The sequence below is a fragment of the Vipera ursinii genome (assembly GCF_947247035.1).
Source record: "Vipera ursinii genome assembly, chromosome: 1".
Classification (NCBI taxonomy): domain Eukaryota; kingdom Metazoa; phylum Chordata; class Lepidosauria; order Squamata; family Viperidae; genus Vipera; species Vipera ursinii.
The window spans coordinates 2,374,225-2,391,765 of record NC_139512.1 but is presented as its reverse complement, the minus strand read 5'-3'; the positions used below and the strand labels follow the sequence as shown (position 1 = coordinate 2,391,765).

The 17,541-nt window shown below is 43.7% G+C and overlaps 2 protein-coding genes across 3 annotated transcripts in view; one reads left to right on the top strand and one right to left on the bottom strand.

Moving 5' to 3' along the window:
• The window catches only part of LOC310632727 (uncharacterized protein), a 474,991-nt gene that overhangs the window by 417,769 nt on the left and 39,681 nt on the right, over positions 1–17,541 (top strand). The window lies entirely within an intron of this gene.
• PALM (paralemmin) overlaps positions 1–17,541 on the bottom strand; it is an 89,232-nt gene that overhangs the window by 66,630 nt on the left and 5,061 nt on the right. The gene's annotated exons all lie outside the window — the stretch shown is intronic.

Below are 17,541 nucleotides of genomic sequence, written 5' to 3'. Positions count from 1 at the left end.
TATACCAAAAATAACAACATTCAATCACACATTTCTGTGTTCACTTTCTAGTTATTTTTCAAGCAAATAAATTCCTGAGATCCTTCTATGTAAAGCAGGGGTGTCAAACTCAATTTCATTGAGGGCCGCATCAGCATTGCGGTTGCCCTCAAGGGGCCGGGTGGGTGTGGCCTGGGTGGGCGTGGCCTACTGGGTGGGCGTGGCTAGAGTGCGTATGGCCTACTGGGTGGGTGTGGCCAGCTCTACATTGTTCTCATCAAGGGTGCCTATGGGGGCCTGGGCAGGAGTGGGACAGACCTGAGGGTCTCTGGGCCACGGCCAAGGCAGTGGGGGCCATTCCCTCACTGTTTCCAGGATGGCTTCGTGGGCCACATGAAACCACTTCGCGGGCCGGATCCGGCCCCCGGGCCTTGTGTTTGACATGTCTGATGTAAAGTGATACAGTAGGTCAAGCCCTAAGCTGCAGGTATGAGTCAATTTCCTTTGATCATAACTGGCTGCAAAAGGACCGGGTCTTCAGCAAGAAGAAGAAAATAAATCCTTCATTAATCAAATGTATATCAGTGCATGCTCTGAAGCTTCCTATAAGAAAAAAAAAAGTGAACAAAAAAATCATTGGAATCTGGGGGGGGGTGAGCATGGAACAGATAGTCCTTGAATGACAGACATTTGTTTAGTGACCGTTCAAAGTTACAACTGGAAAAAAGAACTTATGAGAGTTTTTCACACTTAGGACAGTTGCAGCACATCCCGATGGTCATGTGATCAAAATTTGGATGCTTGGCAACAGGCCTGTATTTTGTATGGTTTCAGCGTCTTGGGGTTTATCGTATGTGATCCCCTTTTGTGGCCTTCTGGCAAGTAAAGGCGGTGGCAAAGCCAGATTCATTTAACAGCCATGTTACTAACTTAACAACTGTAATGATTCACTTAACAACTGTGGCAAGAAAGTTCGTAAAATGGGGCAAAACTCGCAACTGTTTTGCTTAACACCAGAAATTTCGGATTCAGTTGTGGTTGTAAGTCGAGGATTACTCGTAACGGAATCCAAGATTTCCGTTTTGGAGTGTTCTCTGAAACTCAGCAAAGTTGAGTCTCATAGTAAGTGAAGTGCCGGCTTTGGATTTAAGATAAGGAACAATGAATTTAACTTACCCCAAAAAAAACCAACAGATTTTGGCTGAACATCAGGAAATAACAACAAGATCTGTTCAACTATAGAACTGCCTGCCTTGGGAGGTGGTGCACATGGGTAATGTGTAAACAGAGACTGGATGGCCATTTTACAGGATTGCAGCAGTTATATTGGATTCCTGCCCTAGGTGCGGAGATGGACTAGTTCACTGTTCCCTCAAACCTGGGTAAATTATCCAAAATTGAATAAAAGTATTTTTTTTTCTTTGGATAACGACACCTGAACCCACTACCCATCACAATAGGAACAGTTAAATTGACTTACAGATTGACACGTGAACTAACATATTGGAGACGTCCTCGGACAAGCGCTGGCTCTTTGGCTTTGAAACGGAGATGAGCACCGGCCCCTAGAGTTGGAAACGACTAGCACGCATGTGCGGGGGAACCTTTACCTTTACCTTTTTTATTTGTTGAAAGTATATAAATTACATGCCTGGCTGAGGAATTCTGGGAGTTGAAGTCCACAAGTCTTAAAACTGACAAGTCTGGAGACTCCCCAAACTAGATGATTTCCAAGATCCTTTCCAAGCTTTAAATTATGTGATTCCAGATGTGCAGGGTGGGGGGGGAACATAGCACCTGTCTACATCCCTCCCCCAGAACATGGGGGTAGCATAATTCAGTCCCTGGGGAAAAATATGGCTACTGTAAAGGGATGCATCCTGTTGTACTTTTAGGCACGCAAATATTCCAAAACACTTTTTGTTGATTTATTTCTGAAGATCGGCTCCAGTTAGTATTGGGGTGATATTTCTGCAGGAAATTCCAGGACTGTAGGCCAGACTTGAAGGTGGAAAACATTCCAGGACAGGACAATGCCAAACTACTTCTCCACTGAGATCTGGAAAACATCATGGATGTGTCCATGTAGCAATCAGGAAGGTCTCGACTTTATTTCCAGAGTATTTTGCTGCTGGACTGCGCTTTGGCACAAGTAGTGGTTTTAGGGGGGGAAATTTGTGGCAATTGGCAAATATAAGTTCTATTTTTCTAAAGCAAAAAAATATATAAAGAGAGAGAGAGAGAGCTAATTAGAACCTCACTATTGAGAAACAGCCTAACCCAGAGAGGTGGATCCTACTTTTGGGCCTCTAGCTATGATAAATGGGCTTGGCTCGGAGTTCTCTAGCTGGATACTTCTGAAGATGTTTTGTTCTGCCCAAGTTTCTGTGGAGTCTGGCAATGACATTTAGAAATGAGCAGAGCTACTCCTGGCTTGCTTGTCTTTTGAAAATCATCATCATCATCATCATCATCATCATCTCCTCCTCATCCTCATCAACACCATCATCTATTAAATTGATATGCTGCCCAACTCCCAGCAACTCCAGGCAGTTTATCGCCAAGTGGCTTCATTTTACTCGTCAGGCAGCAGCAACATTTGGGAGTTATGTGAAATGAACAATCACACACGCACCCATCTCACATCCTGTTAGTCACACTTGGCACCTTGTTTTACTGTTCCAGAGTTACTGCGTGAGCGACACCAAACAAAATCCGTCAGCAGTTTAGAATGCACACACACACACACACACACACACATCAAGCATCTCCATGAAGGTTTTTGTTCCAACGCTGCAATTGTTTTTCCACTGGACTTTCCTTGGTTGAGATCATGGAAGGCCCATCACTGCCAAACTTCTGGCATTCTCAGGGAGGCTCACATTTGCTGACCACCACCGTTTTAAGCAGGTGGTGTGTGTGTGTGTGTGTATGTGTGTGTGTGTGTTTGTGTGTGTGTAAAATAAAGCTGGTGAGGTAGAAACCCTTCTATCCATCTCCCCTCCAGCCACCCACTTGGTGCTCCTTACGTCAACATCTTTCACAGAAGGGGGCTGTAAAAATTTATTTCCAGCCAGTGACTTGGAGCCTTCCAGCCAAGCAGGGGAAAGGAAACAACGCAACAAATGGCTTGCTGTCTAAAGAAAGTCACTTGTGGGCTGGAAAAGAAGGTTAAAGAATAATTTCTGCTTAGGGGAGATAGCAAGAGAGTCCCTAACTCAGTGTGAGCTGTATAAACTTTCTCTTGCTTAATTTCAGATCTTCTTGAGGCCAGAGCTTCGCTGTCCTGTGGCCAAGGTCCAGGTTTTCATGACAAAACCAAATTTCCAGTTTTCGGTTCTCTGTCTTTTGTGAAATACAAAAAGAACAGCTGAACTTAAACAGCCTTTTAGAATTCTTTCCATCTAGTTGGAGCAAAGAAATTGGGTGGACCATTTCTCTAAAGGACCCTGGGGAGTGGAAAACATTCTCCCAACAGTTTCTTAAAGACAGGACATCACTGTACTGAAGTACTACTGTACACTGTACTACCCATATGAAGAGACCCCTTCTACGTCTTTTCTTGGGATTAGAAACTTGGGAAGTCAGGGGTCTGCAGACTGCTGGAGAGAGAGGTTACAGGTACTCCTTGACTTACAATCATTCGTTTAGCGACCATTCAAAATTAAAACGGCACTGAAAAAAATGACTTTATGACCGGCTTTCACACTTACGACCATTGCAGCATGCTCAACATGATCAAAATTCAGGCGCTTGACAACTGGCGTGTATTTATAACAAACAGTTGCACTGTCCCAGGGTCATGTCATCCCAGCTGGCTTTCGATAAGCAAAGTGAAAGGGTAGAGCCAGATTCACTTAACAACTGCATGATTCACTTAATAATTATAGTGTTTTACAACAACTGTAGCTAAAAAGATCAAAATTTAGAAATTTGGGGGTCTATTGTGGTTGTAAGTCAAGTACTACTTCTCCAGTAAAGGGCAGAACATTCACATACAATCCTTGGCTATCTCATCACTAAAAAATATGGCTATCCCTTTCTTCTGATTCAAAGGTGAAAACATGACACGGGGGGGGGGATGTGAGACCTGGACCAAACCCCTTCTCTGTCTTCTTAAATCAGGCTTAAAAGTTTGGAAAAAGTCTTTTGTCCAGCCCATATGAAAAGCCAAAGAAGTTGTGTTAACGATGGTGTCGGGATGGTGGTGTAAGGAGAACCTACAGCTATAGTGCACAATGCTTTTATAAGTCCAATGTAAAGACTACAGAGAACGTGCACACTTTGGAGATTTCCAAAACTGTTTTTCAAGCAAACCAGCAGGGGGTGGGGAAGAAAGGAGGAAGGCATGGTTCACGCAATCTTGAAGTCAGGCCGCAAGAACTGCAAGGTTCAGAGTTTCACAGACAGAAATTTGCCTCCATTCCTACGCTGTGTCTTAGGGTTGCATGGAGGAAGCCACCACAATAAAAGAACACCCATTTCAAAAAAAAAAATCTAAATTGCAGCTGCACTAGAAGCTCTATCTCTAGGCACAGCTTTGAAGCCTTTCCTAAAGCTTCATTTTTTCCCCCAGCATTTCTTGATAAACAGAAGAACAGGAAGTTGATTCTAGCCCAGTGCTTCTCAACCTCTGCCATTGCCCCCAGTTCCCATGAAGGTTCCTCTTGGCACAGTTCTTGCAGGATAAGACAGGTGTAGCTCTGAGTTCCACCAGCCCACCAGTTGTCTAGTAGCTCAGCCAGAGGCCCTACAGATCCAAACGATAGCAGGAGAAAATGAGCGGGAAGGCAGCCATTAACAAGACCACATTTCCCAACCTTCCTCCTTCTTCTCCTTTTTGCTTTGCACCTCTGGGGTATATTTATTTCTGAAACAAGGCTCATCTTAGCCTTTCCTTTGCTGTTGCACTCTCCCAGAGCATCCTGTTGCCTGGCTAATATTGGTTGCCACGGCAACATCATCCCAAGCACCCACCTCCCAGCTCTCCAGCATGAGAAATGACAACTAAGTGGTTTCTTTGCACTTAGGAGATGAAACTGACCCGTTTCTATCAGGGATACATGGAGCCAACACTTCTGGCCTAAACAGTACCCAGATTCTGGCCTGAACAGTAAACATATCCCATCATTCCCATCTCACCTACTAACAGTATGAGCTATTATACCATGCAACCTGCTACAATTCTTTTGTTGTCTATAAGTGAGTGTTATGCTAAAACATTCCTATTAAGTGCATTTCAGATGGAAAGAATTTAATTGTATTATAAGAAAGGAGAAGTCACTGTGCCAGCATGAATGTTCAAAAATTTAAAAGTTTTATATATTAGAAACCCTATATTAGGTCATTAGATAGTGAAATCTGAATTCTGCAAAAGACTTCAAAACAAAAAGGAAAAACCCAGGGAGATGGAAAACATGACTGAATTTCAAGCTTTCGTGCTGGTTTATTCAGTAAACCATGGTTCCACAAATCGTAACTTACCATGGCATGGGAAATCATTCATAAATGTCCATGTACCATTACAGAGTTTATGTAGCAGAGTTTATGCAGAAAGTCATATGACATTCAGATATCGTTTTGTTTGGCATTGCAAAGATGGTTCAGCCAATCCGAAAATCTACTATGGCATAAGGAAGATTGAAAGTGTTTATGCAGGAAGCAGTATAAAAAGTAAAATAAAATCTACAAATAAAATATTTTTGAAATTAAATTCTAATAGTTGGCTGCTCCTTTTCTGGTTTCAGAAAAGTGGAAGATTGAAAGTTAGAATGGCTGGATTGTTGTACGAATAACAGAGAGAAAGAACATTGCAGAATTTTCCCTCAGTCCTTTAAGGCAGGGGCCTTCAAACTTGGCCCTTTTATGACTTGTGGACTTCAACTCCCAGAATTCCTCAGCCAGCGATGCTGGCTGAGGAATTCTGGGAGTTGAAGTCCACAAGTCATAAAAGGGCCAAGTTTGAAGGCCCCTGCTTTAAGCAAATTTCTTCTCCTCTGGAACTGTTTACCCTGAGCATGTCAAGAAAGCCCCTGAGCAAACTTTAACTTGATGGCCCCCCAGAGTTCAGAGCAGAAACTTAGAAGAGACAGCTCCTTTTTGGATCCCAGCTATTGGAAAGGGAAGGCCAGCAGACTGAGCTCTTCAGCCCTTTTACTGAGGCGTTCTAGGCCAGCATCAAGATGGCAGCTCCGGGGGATATGCGGGTCTCCGGATTGTTTAAGGAGGGGTGAATCAGCCCAGGTTGGAGACAGAGTAAGCTAAAGCCCCCAGGCTCAGAAGTAATGGGGTGGATAGATGGCTGGATGGAAGGAGGGGAAGGGAAAGGGGTGGAGGAGAAGGGGGGGTTAGGGGGAGGAAGGAGAAGCGAAGCAAAGCAAATCAACAATGTGAACAGAGTCCTGAATCAATTGTTTTTCTCCCTTGCTCTCTCGTTCTTTCTCAAGCAGAGAGTGTTACTCAGCTGACAAGAGCAATATTTTCCCCAGTGCTGATGTGGGATGTTCCTTTTTTGCCTGCATGTTTTAAAGGAAAGGCCAAGTGACCTTTTGCCTCCACATCCATGATACAGAACAATAATGTTTGTTTGCCCTGCTGTGGCTGCAAACAAGTGGTTTTTTTTTCCCCTTTTCCCCAATGCTCTTGGTGACTTCCAAAGTAAGCTGCTGGCCCTCTTTTGCCTCCCCCCTCCCCCCTGTTGTAGCAGACCCCTGGCTCAGGAGATGTGGTAGCTCAGCCCACTTAGTCCTGGCAAAGAACCGTAGCTAAAGTTATGGGACAAGTTCAGACACCTACCCTTTGTGACTTGAAAACATTCCATCTTTGGTTAAAAGGAACTTAACGCTTTTTCTTGCCACAGACGAAAACAGCATCTCTTTGCTTCTGCCTCTCTGCATCCACCCACATCCCTCGGTCACTTCCAACCAAATATCTAAACTGCAGTGTTTGGGAGCAATGGACCAAATAATTTATTTTCAAGCTCGCTGTGCTAAATTAGACACAATGTTGCAATCCACAGGCTCTTCCAGAATCACAATTATCTTTTTAAAGATATCAATCCCTGTAACGACAAAGGATGACAAAGAGCAGCCCCACCAATTCCACTTAAGTTGCTACTAAGACTCTCAAGCCTGGGGGGGGGGGAGAAACGGGAGGAAAGACCTCATCCCAAATAGTCTATCTGCAGGCTAGATGTTTTATTTCCTTTACATACTTGCAGGAGACAGCGGTAGCAACAGCTCTGAGCTACTAATGAAAATAGGGTGGAACCTCCATTTGTAATATCATCCTAGCTCCCCATAAACAGGGTCAGGAGAAGAATACTACCTTCGTGCCCATTTCTGGGCTTTCTTCATAGATCATAACTGGACCTGCCTTCAAGACACTTGAAACAGGAGTGAGATTTGCTTTTGGAGAAGAAAACAATACATTCCCTTGTCTGTCTGCTAGGATATCTAACTGAAGCTTCTGTGTTCAATGCCAATCTATTCCTGATTACGTCTGGGACATAACAACAGGGAAAGACTGATTAAGTGGACCTTTGATGCAGTTTAATAAGCTCTGCTTTTATATTTTAAAACTCAGCAAGAGTTTTATCTGGCTCAGCAGTGAGAAGCACTTGTAAGAAGGATTTGGACATTTTGGTACTGTACTATACTATACTTCTGTTTCGGAAGCTCAGTGTTTCTGTGGGGAAAGGATCAGCCGGTGATATCACTGTTCCCTGGGGGACACTTATCAGGGGGCTCCTTTTGTGTCCCTGTTAAGTTGCCCACCAAAACTGCTGCAATGCCAGGAGCTGGAGCAAGTGATGGGAGCTCACCCAACCACATGGCAGCAACTGGGTTTCAAATGTGAGCCTGCTGATCGTCAGACCAGCATCCTAACCACACAAGCCACCTTGCTCCCTGCCATTTTGGTAGACACAGATTAAGCTTGAGCCATCAGTGTTTTGCAGCTGTCAAAAAAGCCAATGCAGAACTCAACTGCAACAACAGAGCATCAAGACAACAAGAAGTGATAGATATACTTCACTAGCGAGGTCACTTGAAATACGGCGTCTAGTTCTGGTCACCACGATACCAAAAAAAAAAGATGCTGAGATCCTAGAAAGAGTTCAGAGAAGAGCTCAAAGATGATTAGGGGATTTCCTAAGAGTGAGAACAATTAGTGGTTAGAACAGCTTGCCTCTTGGGAGTTGTGGATGCCCTGTTGTTGGAGCTTTTTTAGGAAAAGACTGGGCGACCATTTACAGGATGGAATAAGGACTCCTACTTCAGGCAGGCATTTGGACTAGAAGACCTCCAAGGTTCCTTCCAGCCTTATGATACTTATTTCTGTTTTCCAACCCCTAAGATAGGAGAAGAACTAACAAGTGGAGGGTTTAAAAAGGAAGATCCAGACTCAAAACATCTGGCCATGAAAACTATTATGCAGTGGAATAGCCTACTTCAGGAGTCACGGGGGCTCCATTACTGGAGATTTTCAAGCAAAGATTAGATAGCTATTTGACTAGGATAAACAAAGAATTCCTGTCCTAGGCAAGCGGCTGGATTAGAAGACATCTTCCAACCTCATGGTTCTATGACATTTCAATGGAGCCTCAGTGATGTTGAGAGACAGGATATCTGAACATCAAAAAACCCAGAGAAAGGATTTGGGTTATGTAAAACCTGCCAGTTTCCTTCCCAGAGACTAGAACTAAATCCATTCTGATCTGATCTAGCGAAGTTTATATTCTCAAGAAGAGAGTGCATTGCTTTGGCTACCTTTGTGAAATTGGTTTTTGCTCTGATTGTTTTATTAACCAGTGTGATCACGGTAGATAGGAGCTTATTGCTTCTACTGCTGATGGAGTGTTCATACTAATTTAGGAACAAGATGTGGGATAAGCTCTTTTATTTTTATTTTCTGTCTAGAATCAAAGCAGTAAAAAAAACCAGACTGAACAACTATGTAAAGCAGATGAGATCCAATGAATCTATTGACATTAATCTAGAAGACACTGACGGAACAAGGAAACATCCACAGAGAGCACAGATAGTCCTTAGTTAATTACCGTAACTGGGACTGGCAACTCTGTTGCTGATATATGATGGTTGTAAAGTGTAACATTATGTCGCTGTGCTGACTTACAATGGTAGTTCCAGCTGTGACCATTATGAGCCCAGGTGGTGCAGTGGTTAGGACGCAGTATCGCAGGCTAACTCTGCCCACTTCCAGCAGTTCGATCCTGGCCTTTCATCCTTCCAAGATTGGTAAAATGAGGACCCAGATTGTTGGGGGCAATATGCTGACTCTGTAAACCAGAGAGGGCTGTAAAGCACTGTGAAGCGGTATATAAGTCTAAGTGCTGTTGCTATTGCTATTAAATGAATGCCACATGGTTGTTAAGCAGAATGTCAGATTACTTCAACCAGCAACTTCCTGCCAGCCTCGCCCTTGGCTTTGTGTGTGGGAAACCACTTAGAAAGGTCACAGATTATCACATCATAGGATGTGATAATCTGCGTAGGATGTGCCCAAACTGCAATCACATGACTGCATGGATATTATAATGGCCACAGATTCGAGGACCAGTCATAAATGTCCCTTTTAAGTGCTATTTTAACTTTAAACAGTTACTGAACAAGGTCACTAAGCAAGAACTACCTGGCAAGATAGGTCTTGAAGAGCTTAGCTGTCTATCCAGGGTTAGCACTGATTGGTTCCAAGGGCCTAACATTGATCTGGCAGACAATGATAACCCATGGCTGTACTGCCCCATCCTGAAGTCCATTTACTCAAGAATATCTTCTGGATATGTCCCAGATAAAGCTTAGGCCAATGTTTCTCAACAATAAGCAATGTAGCAACAATAAGATGTGTAGACTTCAATTCCCAGAATTCCCTGCCCAGCATGCTGACCAGGGAATTTTGGGAATTGAAGTCCATACATCTTAAACTTGCTAAGGCTGAGAAATATTGACTTAGGCGTTGACTCTTCCTGTTGAAAAATCCCTGCCTGGAGCTGATTATGCAAGGGGGATTGTTAGGAGAGGCCTCACTCATTCATAAATGTCACCATTGCTTTTGTCAGCGGGGCAGGTTGGGAAAGACTCCTAAGCAGAGATTGCTCAGCCACAAAAGGATGCGGTGTTACTAAAAGTCTTGGAGAGAGATCGGAAGGAAGGGGGAACCTGTCTTCCTTTCTGTAAACAGCTTTTTTCATCAAATATTCATGCCCTCCATTTTTCCCTGAGCCTTGTCATTGCTCTTCTCAACTCGGCCTTCCTTTTCATGCACATTCTTAGCACATTAAATGCCAATTGCGTGCTTGCTTGCTTGCTTGCTCTCTTCTCTTCACTCTTTATTTTTCTATCCACTGGACCTTACAGCGTCCTGAAGGAGGAAAAAAAATCACCCCGTGACTAGAAAACGCTATGCTAAATACGGGCTTTGTTTCGGAGCTGAAGCCATGAAAGCAAGGAATGATTGATGGATGGTGAGGTGATAACAAGGCTTTCAAGATATACAGCAGAAAGCAACTTAGCAACCACATTTGGGAGCAGAAACCGGGGCACTAAGTGAAACAGTTGCTAAGTGAAACCCGAACTGTGCTTACAATCTTACTTCAGCTTTCTTTTGCTTTGCAGATCTGCAAAAGGTTGGTTATAATTTTTTTCTCACCACTGTAACCTCAGTCACTAAACAAGGCAGTCACTAAATGAGGATTACCTGTAATGAAAGACGTTGAATGTCTTCCACTTTTTCTTCAATAACGTGGCTACCTCTAACAATTTAGAGCTTGTACCCAAAGAGTTAGTTCAGTTGACTATTCATAGCATAAAGCAAGGAAAATGCAACTGTCCGCTTATGTGTCCACTTCAATCCTCTTATATTTTTTTTCACCATCTGCAGCCAGTGAGAAGATTCCCAGAATTCCACAGTTAACATTCTGGTGGACTACCTTGACTGGGAATTTTGCAGCTCAACCACATCTGGAAGGCCTCAGATAAAGAAAATCATAAACAGAAGATAACAGCCAAGTGTCGGAATTCAGCTCTTGAATTCTGTCACAAGAGGAAATTATGGCCAGAGGTCTGCTTTGCTTACAGAGCCTACAATAAAAGACAAAACACCTCTGTGGAGGATACAGGCTGTTTCAGTCACATGATGTGACACTTTAGATTGGGGTGTCAAATTGCCAGCCCGTGGGCCGGATGCGTCATGCTGAAACTGTGCCCACCCCATTGCCAGCAATGGAAAATAAATTTGCGATACATCACATGTCACGTGACGTTGCGAGTTTGACACCCCCACTCTAGATCAGCATTTTCCAACCTCAGCAACTTTTAAAATGTGTGAACTCCCAACTCCCAGAATTCTGGGATGGTGAATGGGGAATTCTGGGAGTTTTCATGCTGGCTGGGAGATTTTGGGAGTTGAAGTCAACACATCTCAAAGTTGCTGAGGTTGAGAAAAACTGTCCTAGAGAGTACTTGCTAGTGCCTCAGTCAAATGTTCCACCACCTAATGTACTACTCCTTTTTGCAAAACTCCTGGAGGCATCTAGCTGTTGCCACTGCAAGCAAGACCTTAAATTGGTTATATATTTACCTGATCCCAACAAGGTTCCATTTTGTTAAATCTATCTATATAGAACAGAACAGAATGGAATGGAATGGAATAACAAGAGTGGGAAGGGACCTTGGAGATCTCCTAGTCCAAGCCCCTGCTCAGGCAGGAAATCCTATACCATTTCAAACAAATGGTTATCTAATCTCTTCTTAAAAATTTCCAGTATTGGAGCATTCACAACTTCTGGAGGCAAATTGTTCCACTGATTATTCTAACAGTCAGGAAGTTTCTCCTTAGTTCCAGGTTGCTTCTCTCCTTGATTAGTTTCCATCTATGGCTTCTTGTCCTGCCTTCAGGCGCTTTGGAGAATATCATGACTCCCTCTTCTTTGTGGCAGCCCCTGAGATATTGGAGCTCTGCTATCTTGTCATGTCATGTCATGGCCTTACCAAGGCATTATAAAATGGTGTTAACACTTCACATGATCTTGATCTGTTAATGTAGCCTAGAACCGTGTTGGCTTTTTTGGCAGTGAAGCACACATACACTGCCCACTAGAACTCCCAAGATCCTTCTCATGGTTATTACCGTCTTTCTCCGAAAGAAAGCCCCCCCCCGAAAGAAAGCTCCAGCTTGATTTTTGGGAGTCGGCCTAATATAAGCCCCCCCAAAAGTAAGCCTTACTTCAGGGCAAGGGCGGGGGTAGCTTCACACACACACTCACGCGGCCCTTACCACTGTAGCCAGGCCTCCCACGCCATTGCTGTTACTCGCGGCAGGACACTGGGTGGTGCTTCGGGCCCACTGAAAGCACCATGCAGCATCCTGCCACAAGCAATGGCAACGGCAATGGTGTGAAGCACCATATGGCATCCTGACACGAGCAATGGCAACGGCATGAAGCGCCATGCAGTGTCCTGCCACAAGCAACAGCAATGGTGTGGGAGGCCTGGCTGTGGCGGTCCTACCGGTAAGGTAAGCAGGTGGATGGGCCGCATGCCCTTCCCATGCCAAGCCAGCCCCTGCAGTCCCGGGGCGGCCATGCTGGGCAGTGGCCAGGCCGACCAAAGTCGCAGGGGGAGCACCGGAGGGTCAGGGATGGAGGGTGGTAAAGCGGGCAGGTGTCCTGCCATCAGCACCCATGCCGGCTGCCACTTCCCTGTGGAGCTGGACAGCTTGCCACACCACCGGCCAGATACCCTCGCTTCCCCCAGGAATCGCATTTCTTTGCTTACCAGACTTCCAGCCCCATGCCATTTCTCCTTCATGATCCACCACCGCCACGTGCAAGTTTGTGGGGGGGGGGGAAATGGTCAATCAATTCCAACTTCATGAGATCTTTTTTTTTGCGAGAAGTTGGAATTGATTGATTGACCTTTCCCTGGCTGGGGAATTCTGGGAGTTGAAGTCCACAAGTCTTGGACATTCTTGTAATAGAGCACGTGATTTTCCTGCTCTGACCAACGTGAAGCTTCCAGCAGTAAGCAAGTGAACAAGCATGCAAAACACTGTATGTGATTAAACACCCTGGTGAAAGAATGTCCAAATTTCCACTCAGCATGAAGCTTGTAGGTTTATCTTGGGTCAGTCAGTAATCAACCCAGCAGAATGGTTGATGAGATAAAATGGGTGGGTCCCATGTGCTATTTTCAGCTGCCCAGAAAAAAAAGGTCATAAATCCAATAGCTTATCTCTGTTGTTTATCTCCAGGAAGCAGATATTGTCAGGTGTAGACTGCCTTCGGACACAAGAGTAGAGTCTTGGTCTCACCACCAGCTAATTATGAATAATGATACCTGGGTTTGTTACTGGATCAGTCCATATGCCTGTTTCATCTGGCAGTATGTACGCAGAGAACATATAAGGGCCAGCAAAAGCCCTGCTAAGCACAGTAGAACTTTGCTTACTCTCAATTAAATAATCATGAAACTGTGCCGTAAACACCTATTGCCATGAGATGACATAGGGGATTGGAGGCAAAAACATATAAGGAACGGTTGCTGGAATTGGGTATGTCTAGTTTAATGAAGGGATGCGGTGGCTCAGTGGGTTAGGACGCTGAGCTTGTCGATCAGAAGATCGACAGTTTGGCAGTTCGAATCCCGAGTGCCGCGTAACAGAGTGAGCGCCTGTTACTCGTCCCAGCTTCTGCCAACCTAGCAGTTCGAAAGCACGTAAAAATGCAAGTAGAAAAATAGGGACCACTACGGTGGGAAGGTAACAGTGTTCCGTGCGCCTTTGGCGTCTAGTCATGCCGGCCACATGACCACGGAGACGTCCTCGGACAAGCGCTGGCTCTTCGGCTTTGAAACGGAGATGAGCACCGGCCCGTAGAGTTGGAAACGACTAGCACGCATATGTGGGGGAACCTTTACCTTTACCTTTAGTCTAATGCAGAGAAGGGCGAGGGGTGACATGATAGCAGTGTTCCAATATCTCAGGCGTTGCCACAAAGAAGAGGAAGTCAAGCTATTCTCCAAAGCACCTGAAGGCAGGACCAGAAGCAAAGGATGGAAACTAACCAGAGAGAAAATCAACCTAGAACTAAGGAGAAACTTCCTGACAGTTAGAACAATTAATCAGTGGAACAACCTGCCTCCAGAAGTTATGAATGCTCCAACAATGGAAGTTTTTAAGAAGAGACTGGCCAGTCATTTATCCTGCCTGAGAAGGGGGTTGGAAGGTCCCTTCCAACATTGTTGTTGTTGTTGTTATATTCCTTCAGCCTAACTCAGTGTTTCTCAACACATCTTCAAGTTGCCAAGATTGAAAAACCCTGCTTTAAATTCTCAGAGAAATCGAAAAGCAGTGGGGAAAATTCCTGCCCTTCCAGTGACTTTAACTCTGACCAAGATAGCTTTTTGCAGCTTGCTAGAGGGTTGGAAGGTCTCCTGAGCCCCCCCAACCCCCACCCCCTCAGTTTGGGGCTTCCTTGCTTCAGGCCAGCAAGATGCCTGGCAACATTAAAGATGCGTAGATTTCAATCCCCAGAGTTCTTTTAATCATTCAGTGAGATGCTTCTATGCTCCTTGGCAGTTTCAAGCATTTAGTGGGATTAAGGAACATTTGGGTTCAGGGCGCAGAATTAAAAGGGATGAAGGCAGAATTAAACGACAGTAGACCCTCACCGCTGGGACTGCAGAAAGGCACCCTCCGTGGTCCAGGCGTGAGTCCACAGTCACCTAAACTGTCTTGCTAGAGCGAATTTACTGCTTCAGCAACTTCAGGGGAGTCAAACACTGAATGTGACCAGATCAGCAGTTGAGATGGGAGAGTCACAACCCACTGACAGGCTAGCTAGCTAATCAGTAGGTCTCTTTTTCAGCCTTCTGGATTCTAGAAATCACGCGGTTAAAGGGGAATAGGAAAGTCATTTAGGCTCACCTTTGAGAGACACAAGAGTGCCAGAGAAAAATCTACAAAGGTTTTTTTTTTAATTAAAGACTGGAGACTGTTTATGGATTATATTACAAAAGTAGAGAAAATAGTTCCATGACAAAGGGGAGATAATAGAGGAGATAATAGAAAATTTATATATTGGCTTCAACGGTATGAAAGAATAAGAAATGGTTGGTAGACCTATAAAGAAAAGTACAGTATTTCAACTCTCAGAATTCCCCAGCCAGCCAAAATTATTATTTTTTTAAAAAATGACCGCAGACTCCAGAGATTGCCAAATCGCACAAGATGTTGATGTTCTCCCAAGAAACGTCATGAAATTATATTTATTTAGCTGATCGGTATGCTCCTTCATTGGTATGCTCCTATGATTGTATTTCAAGTGAGAATGCCAAAACCTTGCAACTTGGGGTGCATTACACCTTTTTTTTTAAAGTGTATTTATACAATGGCATCAAGGCAAACAACCTAAAGACAAACAAAAAAGATGATAACTACTCTCTTTAATTGTTTGTTTTCTCATTAGAGCCACAAGGCTAATACTATGACTGAGAACATCGGAGAGAATGGCGGCATTAATGCTTCCATGTCCATGTTTTTCTGCAGCTTGCTTTTTTCCCCAATGCTCTCAATGGCTTCCTGCTCCTGAGTTATTCAAAGGAGCTGATAAGGCTGCCCTGATTGATGAGCTGCTGGTAATGCAGATTTCCCTATTATGTTGTCCTCCAGATGTATTAGACAACAGCTCAATTAATAATTACTGGTTCTGTGTAGTCCAACACATGTGGGAGGCACTCAATTGAAAACTTGTGGTCTGAGGCCAGAAGCACCTCTGGTGTTGAAATTTGATGCCCTGTTTACCTTACAGTTGCTCTGCTGCTCTCAAAACAGATTGGGTACCCCGTGGGACTGGGAGGAGAAGCAAAGGAAGAGATATCCTGGACCTTTTCCCCATTCTTTCCCTGCATCCAACAGGCCAACTCCCCTATGTAAAAAAAAATATTGCATATGAATAACAAGTTGTAATATAGAAATGTGACTATTTGAAAAAGTGATGGGTACATCCTTAGATGCTGTTCATTCCTTGATGGAGACAAGGCAAGGCAAAGAAGTGAAAAGAAATCCTCCTTAGCTTTATCTCTAATTATCTCTAATTCACTGACCCAGACAATGGGAAAATGTAAAGCAGGGCTCTTCAAAGTTGGCCCTTTTATGACTTGTGGACTTCAACTCCCAGAATTTCTCAGCCAGGCACGCTGGCTGAGGAATTCTGGGAGTTGAAGTCCACAAGTCATAAAAGGGCCAACTTTGAAGAGCCCTGATGTAGATAGAGGCTCTGTTTGGGATCCAATTACCATCAAATGTAGATTGTGCCTTTCTGATTCCAAGGAGAATGGATAAATCTGTCTGTTTTAGCTTCTCCCTTTTTCTCATTTTTATTAACTTGTCCAATTTTTTGTGGGTTTCATTTTATTGACTCTGTCAAATTTGATTTGATATTTTTTAAAAAGAAGTTGGCACCAAAAATGGTTAAATATTTTGGTGCACTTTCTCCAATAACACACAACACAGCATTGTTTCTGTTTGCCTAATATACAGAAATTGGGTCCTTTTGAGTGTGTGTGTGTGTGTGTGTGTGTGTGTGTGTGTGTGAATTTACGGATGCTTTTTTCTAAATGCATTTAAATGTGCTTAAAATAAGCACATATTTTTTGAACACGCTGTTCCATAAATATACATTTTTTATTATTTGTGAACCATACTTCAAAATTCAGGGAACTGAAAATTTCAGGCGATAAGTAAGTTTTGTTTCAAGTCTTCCTTCATGAACTAAATTCAGCTCTTCCCCATCCCTAATCCAAGACTCATTGTACAACTTACAACAAATGATATTCTATTCTGAGGTAAACTGCTCAGGACGTTTAATTCAAAGTTCCATTCAGGTAACCTGATTAACACTTGTTCCCTTGGAAGACAGATCTCAGAAGAACAAAGACTGGGGTTGAGTCAGCTCCACTGAATTTGACTACCTTTTCCCCCCACAGTGGCCAATTAGATGCTTCTAATTAGTTCCAACAATACCTTTCCCCCACTGCTTGCAGTATTCAGAGCTAAATTGTTCTTGAATAGGGAGGCTCCATTTAGTACTCATGGGCACTGAGTACTAATAAATCTTCCTATGAAGGTAAAACATTTTGCCAGCAATTGAACCAGATCAAAGATCTGCATAAGTCAGTTTTCTGTTTTTGGCCAAGTTCTCCAAGTAGTCCTTGACTTTCAACCCTTTGTTTAGTGACTGTTCAGAGTTACAATGGCACCAAAAATAGTGCCCTAAAACTCACACGTACAACTGCTGCAGCATCCCCATGGTCACATAATCAAAATTCAGGCACTTGGCAACTGGTATGCATTTATGACAATTGCAGTTTCCCAGGGATATGTGATCACCATTTGCAACTTTCCCAGCTGGTTTCCAATAAACAAAGTCAACAAGCAAAGCCAGATTCACTTAACAATCATGTGATTTGCTTAATGACCACAGGAAAAAAAGGTCATAAAATTGGATGTGTCTCTCTGAGACTACCTGTATGCATCTCATGATGA